We start from the raw sequence: 9,264 nt of genomic DNA on the forward strand, positions 1-9,264 counted from the left end.
CAGAGAGACAAAAGAGAGACTTTGGAGTGATTAAGTATCATTTTTTTTGCATTTTCTTGCTTCCTTTATCTTATTCCACCTAAACCGCAGATTTTCTACAGTTTCTGTGATTTAAAAAGCTTGTTTCAGCTACATATTGTATTTATTTTACTGCCTGCACTTTAACAAAGTTGTTTTTGTGTTTAAATAACCTGCTTAACTGTTGTAGGCTACACACTCAAGTATGATAGCCATTTCTGTGCATTTAAAGTTTTTTTGATTGTATCTGCTTTATTTTCTGAAAAAAAAAAAAAAAAAAAAACTTGTTTTCCTGCCTTTCTAAGCTAGTATAGTCCAATTTTCAGGTTAGTGCTGAATTCAGAGCTGTGTTACAAGTTTCTGTGTTTCCCCATACCTTACTTGGATAGAAGGAAGTTTCTCTGCTCACTGTGAGAGAGGGAGCTTTGAGCAGCCTATCTGTACCTGGAGGAGTGGTTTCAACCCAGAAATTAGTAGTTTATTGGCCATTTTGGGCTAGTTTCTATCTCTTTCATTTCACTGCTATAAAACCCACATTTGCAAAGTTTTTGTGCTAGAATACAGCTCAGCAAACTCATACCTGGCGCCCTGCAGAGTTCTACAGCAGCAGAGAGACAAAAGAGAGACTTTGGAGTGAATAAGTATCATTTTTCTGCATTTTCTTGCTGCCTTTAGCTAATTCCGCCTAAAACACCAATTTTCTACAGTTTCTGTGATTTAAAAAGGCTTGTTTCAGCTGCATATTGTACTTATTTTACTGCCTGCATTTTAACAAAGTCGTTTTTGTGTTTAAATTACCTGTTTAACTGTTGTAGGCTACACACTCAAGTGTGATAGCCATTTCTGTGCACTTAAAGTGTTTTTTTGATTGTATCTGCTTTATTTTCTGAAAAAAAAACAAAAAAAAAATACTTGTTTTCCCGCCTTTCTAAGCTAGTATGCTTTATTTTCTGAAAGAAAACAAACAAAAAATACTTGTTTTCCTGCCTTTCTAAGCTAGTATATTCCAGTTTTCAGGTTAGTGCTGAATTCAGAGCTGTGTTACAAGTTTCTGTGTTTCCCCATACCTTACTTGGATAGAAGGAAGTTTCCCTGCTCACTGTGAGAGAGGGAGCTTTAAGCAGCCTATCTGTCCCTGGAGGAGTAGTTTCAGCCCAGAGATTAATAGTTTATTGGCCATTTTGGGCTAATTTCTATCTCTTTCATTTCCCTGCTGTAAAACCCACATTTGCGTGATTTTGCGCACCAGGCAGCGCCGGTTAGCTAGGGTATAACTATTCCCAGCTCCACTAGAGACAGCTTGCACCTGTCACCCTTAGGCTTTCGAATACTGGCCAAGGCTCTTGCCAGCCCCATAGTGCCTTTTTTAGGCAAGGCTCAAAAGACAAACCCACTCCCGTAAATAGCACAAGTAACAAAAAACTGAGGGTAATACTACTCAATGCTAGCAGTCTAAACCTCAAAATCCACGCACTTGAGGCACTCCTCAGTATGGAGAAAATCTATATATGTGCAGTAACAGAAACCTGGTTTAAGGCTCCAGAGAGCACCCCAGCATTACCAGGCTACAACTCATACCATACATTTCAGCCACAAAACCCAGACCGAAATACAAAAGGCGGGGGAGTATCCATATTCATCAAGGATACCCACACCTCCAGGTTAGTGGCACAGCACCATGCTTCAGAGATCATCTATGTGCAACTAACAACAGGCAAAACTGCTATTCAAATTATAACTTGCTACAGATCACCCGCAATGTCCCAGGACCCCCACTCCACATTCCTGGAAACACTGGGAAACATAAAGTTCCTACCAAACGCCCTGATATTGGGTGATTTCAATTACCCAAACATTAACTGGGAGAACTACTCCAGTACAAACTCCCTTGCCCAACATTTCCTAGAATTTATAAACTCAAACACCCTGGATCAACTGGTCAACACCCGCACCAGAGGTGACAACATATTGGACCTGGTCATCACCAACATGGGCGACCGGGGTTCCACACCAGAGGTCAACCCCTCGCTGGTTAGGTCTGACCATAAACTAATCACTCTGGATATCCACATTCCGCCACCCCCTTCGTCAAAGAAACCACCATGAAATACTTTTCAAAAGCAAACTTCACATTACTTAAAACCAAGGTGGGAAGATTCAAAGCCCCCATGCTAAAGGATAACGCTGTCCAAGCTGCAAAATCCTTTAATAATGCACTCTATGGGCACCTACAAGAATGCATGGATCATCCTATCCCAAACAAAACCATGACCCACTCCTCCAAGAAAAGGAAACCAGTCTGGTGGACCCCTGCCATAAACAAACTATACAATAAAAGGAGGCAACTAGTACAGAAAAGAGTAAAATCCCAAGAAGGGAAGACATCCCTGATCAGTATCAGCAAGAAACTACGTTCCCTCATAAAATCATCCAAGGCTAGCTTCAAAAGAAAAATTGCTATGGACTCCAAAGATAACCACAAGGCATTCTTTAGCTATGTCAAGAATCTAAGTGGCAATTCTCAGATCTGCTCGGAGTTAGTGCAGAATGGCACAAAATACACTGAACCGACCGATATAGCCAACATCCTGGCAAACTGGTTCAGTGCAAAATTCACCCCCCTCTCACCCCCCAAAAGGGCCCATAACTATACCAGAAGAATATAGTGCCCCTGAAATCACAGACACTCAGGTTAAAACAGCTCTCTCCAAAGCCAAAAACACAGCATCAATGGGAATGGATGGTGTCCCAGGCTGTGTCCTACATGAGCTCAAAGATGAACTAACCCCTCACCTAAACACACTGTTTAAACTCAGCCTCTCCACAGGCTACATGCCCACAGAGTGGTGCACAGCAATGGTTATTCCGCTCCACAAAGGTGGAGCCACAACTGACCCCGGGAACTATCGCCCTATAAGCCTGACTAGCTTGGTCTGCAAAGCTATGGAGCTCATCATCATGGATCTCATTAACAGAGACATTGGAAACCTCCAAACACTGGACCCTACCTAGTTTGGCTTTGTTAAGGGCAGATCATGCCTCCTAAACCTGGTGGACTTTGGACTTTTTGAGACAGTTACCAAGGCTATAGGCGAGGGAATGGTAATCCACACAGCCTACCTAGACCTCACAAAGTCCTTCGATACAATTCCCCACTCAGGTATTATAGACAAGCTCACCAGCCTGAACATAAACCCCTACATCATGAGATGGGTTGCCAACTGGCTCACGGATGGAACCCACATGGTAAGAGTTGCAGGAGCTAGGTCTGACTCTAAACTGGTTACAAGTGGCATTCCCCAGGGCTCAGTCCTAGGACCCCTCCTTTTCGGCATATACTTCTCACAGGTACAGGCAAGCACGGGAGGACTATGGCTGATCAAGTTCGCAGACGACTGCAAACTAGGGGCTATAATTGACTCTCTGGCTGACACAGACATCCTCCAAAAGGGTCTCACTGAGACAGATACCTGGTGTCAAAACCATGGCCTTAGGCTAAATGCCAAAAAGTGTATAGTCATCCCCTTTGGAAAAAACAAAGTACCCACAAAATACCACATAGGTGGTAGCCCCCTAAATACGGAAGACGTAATAAGGGATCTGGGGACACAAGTAGATAGTAACCTCTCCTTTGATAATCAGATTGCCAAAGTGGTTAGAAAATCCTTTTATGTAGCCCACCTAATCACAAAAGGGTTTGCATCCAGATCGAAAGAGGTCATTGGGTCCCTCTACACATCACTCATCAGACCCATCATAGAGTACAATGCCCCATTTGAGATGTACCTTACAAGAAACCTGCAACAACTGGAAAGATCACAGAAGTACCTCACCAAGAGGATCATTGGCCTCAAGCATATGCCCTATGCAGCTCAAATGAAAAAAACTCCAGCTGTACTCGGTTGCATACCACCTATTCAGAGGTGATCTCTGCCTGGCATACAAGGCCATGTACAACCCAGAATTGATGGACATGCTCCACCTAAAGAAAACCATATCCCCTCAAGATACACACTCCAGGGATCTAAACCTCACCACAATAAATAAATAGGGCATGATGGAAGGATAGATTCCTGTCCCAGAGACTTCACATGCTCTGGAACAAGATTCCAATCTACATTAGGCAGAGCTCCTCACTAACCCTCTTCAAGAGAAACCTTGACAAGTAGATGGGAAACAGAAAGTTTACCCCAGAGATCATTTCAATGGCTCTGTTGGACAGAGGCACAGGGAACTAATCTAAGAGGGTGGTGAAACCCAACACATTCTGGCTAGGCTTATAAATGCCTTCGGGCAAATAGCCTATTACCTACCTATGAACCTATGAACCTATATGCAGGGGTGTCATCTGTAGACCCTTCTGTGACCTGTGTCACACATTCCACATTAGGGTTTAGTATGTATACACCTCAATGATGTGGGTCACATTCCACATTAGATATGTATTGTATGTGAACACAGTCATGGCTATGAACTGTGTCAGTAACTCACATTGTATAGCAATAGTGAAGCCACATGATGCCCTGGAATGGCTATGCACATCAGCTCAATGTGCAGTATGTCACTGCATATTTGTAGGGTGGACAGTAAACATTGCATCAGCTGAAAGCCCATGTTAGTATAACACATCCCTGCACTGGGACACCATTACCGTACTGTAGATTGGAAAGGACACCATTGTGTTACACATGTATGCATGTCATTCAACACATCAGCAGAAGACATGTCATACTACATGTGATTGGCAAGGTCATATGCCACACATCAGGCCAGTGTACTGTAAACCTGTGCTGGTCTGTGGCACTATTGCAAAGTAGGGACAGCCATGTCAAACATGGGTGTACAGCCACATGCACAATGTCTGTAGACTCAGCTCAGGGATAGGCAGAATAATGTTGAACAGACATGCATTGCGGAGATATGCAAGCTAGGGCTCAGGCAAACATAGTATTCAGTCAACATACCCTTCTGCTCATGTCCTGACACATAGGGGCAGTGGCCAACACAAAGCATCAGTGGCAGATGTACAAAGGTCAGCGATGGTCTGTTAACATGTGGTGTATGTTGCACACACCATGGCCGTGCTGTGCAATGGTGCATAGTGCATGCATTGTGTTGCAGGTATGGGGCATAAGCTACTAACACAAATGGTGCAATGCAAGTATGTATGCTAACCACCACTATAATTATGTAAGGTGCATGACGTCTGCTATAACACATGCATGCTGTTGTGTGCAACTCAGGGAAGTATGATAACTACCACTATAATTGTCTAAGCTGAATGCCATCTGCCATATCACCTGCATGTTGCATGCCATTGGGTGCCATAGCATGTGTCTGTGTGTTTGTGTTGTATAACTTGTAATGTACAGTTCTTGTCTGCCCCTCACAGGTGTTGATGTAGGTGCATTGCCCTCCTGCGGTCCACAGACTCTAGCAGTGATGATGAAAGTATGATTGAAGCACAGGCAGGGTTGACAGGGGCTGAATCTGTGCCATTGGTTGCCATTCCACCTGTATCTCCCTCATCCTCGCACACAGTTCCCCTGCCTACACATACTCCATCATCACTGGCCATAAAGGAAGGACAGTTGGTGGGTGGTAGCATGGAACAGGGAAGTGTGGAGACTATGGAAGGTGTGCCTGCACACCATGATCCTAGTCAACTGACTGGTGATGTCCCACACAGGCATATGCCCAGTGCTGCTCATAGGAAAACCACTGGCCAAAATGCCCCTGCGAGACAAAGCACATCAGCTGGAGTCGCCAGACTCATGTTTCGGGCTGTAATGGAGGCACAGGTACATGCTGAATGGCACAACAGAGAAGCTCCGAGGCTTCAGAGGTCTGCTGTTTGTCCATTACTGACAATATCCAAGCAATTGCAAATGTTCACCATCATCTTGCAGATGTTTTGGATAGACGATTGGGTGACATGGTGAGAGTCCTTGACTCTGTACTCTGGAATAGACTGCCCATACATGTCAAGCAGAGCACCTCATTGGCCATCTTCAAAAGGAACCTTGATGATTGGATGGGAGATAGGAAATTCACCCCGGGGATCATGTCAGTCACCCTACTAGACAGGGGCCCAGAGAAGTAAATATTGTGGGAAAAAATTTCCAGGGAATTGTTATGGCTAGGCTTGCATAGGCCTTAGAGCCAATAGCCTAGTACCAACCTATGAACCTATGAACCGTGGCATGTCAATCCTCGAGCGTGGAATGTCTGTGCTGGAACATCTGGTGGGAGTGAGGCATCAGGCACGTGGACATAGCTCAGCTACATCACCTGTTGAAGGTCTATGTGAAAATGCTACTGCACATGCCCGCTCCCATAGTGGCGGTAGCAGCAGCAGTGCAGCTGGTGCTGTGCAGTCCACACCAAGACACAGCAGTCCACATGCACATGGTCCTGGATGGTCCCAACATGGACACAGTTCCAGTGGACATGTGTCATCTGACATTGCCCAATCTAGACCTCTGCCCAAAGTGCCTGTGCAACCCCTGGTAGGCGCAGGTCACGTGGCCATGGCCGGACACCGTGAACTGTGAAACCTGCCTTGTATAGTCTGCAGCTGTCAATAATACCCCTGTGTAGGCCAGCCACATGCCAGACCTGTGTGCATGCATACACACACACACACACACACACACACACACACACACACACACCAGAAACAAATGTAGGGCACCTCAACACACACACGACACATGCCCAATGATATCACAGGCCCTAACACACACACATGATGTCATCCAATGGCGCAGCCTAGGCCTCTGGCAAACATTATCACCCTGCACATATGATGATGCCTGTGCCGCATCCTTGTCATCCACACCATCGGTGCAGGGAGATGCTCATATGGTCTGATGCACAGGGTGAACATACTAGGTAGACAATTGTAGATTAATATTGTTGAATAGTGTTGACAGACAGCAGACATACCATGTATTACAGTTTTAGAATGCATTTTGTATGTTTGACAGTATGTATCATGTGTAACAACACTAACAGCATGTTGATCTTGATGTTCTGTCTTTCTCTTTCAGGTGTAGTTGCATGTGCTGGGGGATGTCAGTGTTTGTGGTTAGTGTCCCATATGCACATGTTGACTACTCACAGGTCTGTATGACAATACCTGCATGCACTTTGTAGCTTCCACATCACAGTTATAATCTCCCATGATTCAATTATGTTTACTGTTCTAATGATCCAAGAGCATGATAGCTGTGTAGTAAGCTACTGTGTTCAGAGCCATCACATCCATAGTGGGTGACATCACAGGTATAATTACCCAGAGCAGGAAGGAGGTAAAAGAGTGGTATAGCGGATGACAAGGGTAAAGGCCAGTGGAAATAGTGGCTTCTCATTGGGAAGCAGTAATACCCGCTGCACGACAGGATGCAAACACAGACACACCCACACACTCAGTGATTCACAGACACAGTAACAGACACACACAGTTGCCAGTGTTCGGATGAGAACCCCTGCCTGTGTGCAAATCATCATTATAGGACTACACAATTACAAGATGTGCCACAGAGATTACACATGTACAGGTTGTCAGAATTGCCTAAGATTGAGGACATCGACAGGGATACTAAAGTGCAGTGACTGTATGTGGGGAGGGGGGTCATCAGTAGGCTATGTAACAACAAGCTACACCCCAGGGTGTACATGTTAACAGGCGGTTAGAATGCCCATCTAAGATTGATGATATCAACAGGGATACTAGATTGCATTGAGTGGATGGGGGGAGGGGGCATTAACATTTCACTATGGTAAAATACAGCCTCACTCCAGGGACCGGACAGCCATACACATGGACAACCACACACACACACACACACACACACACACACACACACACACACACACACACACACTCACACACCCACACGTGCCAGTACTGTGAATCAAACACCTGCCTATCTCATGATAGGTAATACAGAGGTACAGCACTATCACATTCACTACAAAGTGTACTGCCAGCTGTGTTGATATATGCACAATATATGCACAGGGGAGACATTACTGTTACAGGTGTCAAGAGATTTGCCTTTAGTGTCACCCTTACTGCATTCTACATTGTCTGTCTTCCACTTCAATTAACAAAACCAGACCTTAGCAGTTACACAGGTTGTTGTAGGAATGGTTGTAACACACCAGTGAGCTGTCCTCAGTAATCAGTCATCTGCAAAGTAGCTCCACCACTTAGTAGTCATGTCCAAACATCTGTCCATACCTCATGTACAGCTTACTGTACTTTGAGCATATCACCATATACAGTTGGCAATGTTGAGGCTGTATTGCAACAGCATGATGCACTAAGACAACAGTCACCTTCAAACATCAGACACTGCATACATATGGAATCATGGAATCTAAACAAACATTGATACATGTACACATATGCGGTCTACATCAGTAAGTGGACTAGCAGGTCAAGAGGATACATCTCACACCTTCCCCACACCATGTGTGAAACATAGCCAAGCATTACACCATCATGGATGTTGTATTCATGTACTGGTAGGACACAACCACCTTCACCGAGTAGCCAAGTGTACATATATGACAACAGCACATATCAGCAAGACGCACACAGCATTATTCCATGTCATGCTCCTACAAACTGTTACTTGACAGTTCCATGGTGAAGCCAGGACACTGTAATGGTCAACAGGGAGCACATCATCATGTTTACTGAGTGCAAACAATGTGCTCTGTTAGAGCTAGGCAGTACACTCATTCAAGCATGTGCGAGGTCTGTGGCTTGTAAACATCTCACCCCAGCATGTACTGGCTATTGTGGTGCTAAGGCTAATGTCCAGACAGCACACAGCATGCATGGCTTGCAATTGTTGACATGGGGTATAGGTAGGAGCTGTGGGCACATATGGCTGTACATGTCATGGACATATCACCTGTGACTACTCAAGAACATACAGAGCAGAGCTAGATTTCCCTGTCTGTCAATACAGGCCTTGTGTAAGTCCTATGATCCTGTTATTTGGGTATGTTTTTAGGCATTGCATTAGGTGGACATGTCTAATGACAGACATGCCACATGGGTTGTTGTATTATATGATAGGTGTCATGGGTGACCAGTAGAGAGGAAATATTACCTCTGTTAACATAGATATCAAACCTTATGTATTGTTAGCATGCTATCTGTCATGTGCATGTGTGTAATGACTGTAGCCATCTGTATGTAGAAAGGATAACGAATGGTATGGTAAT

The sequence above is a fragment of the Protopterus annectens genome, chromosome 9.part0 (genome assembly GCF_019279795.1).
Source record: "Protopterus annectens isolate FY-2018-M chromosome 9.part0, PAN1.0, whole genome shotgun sequence".
Taxonomy (NCBI): domain Eukaryota; kingdom Metazoa; phylum Chordata; order Ceratodontiformes; family Protopteridae; genus Protopterus; species Protopterus annectens.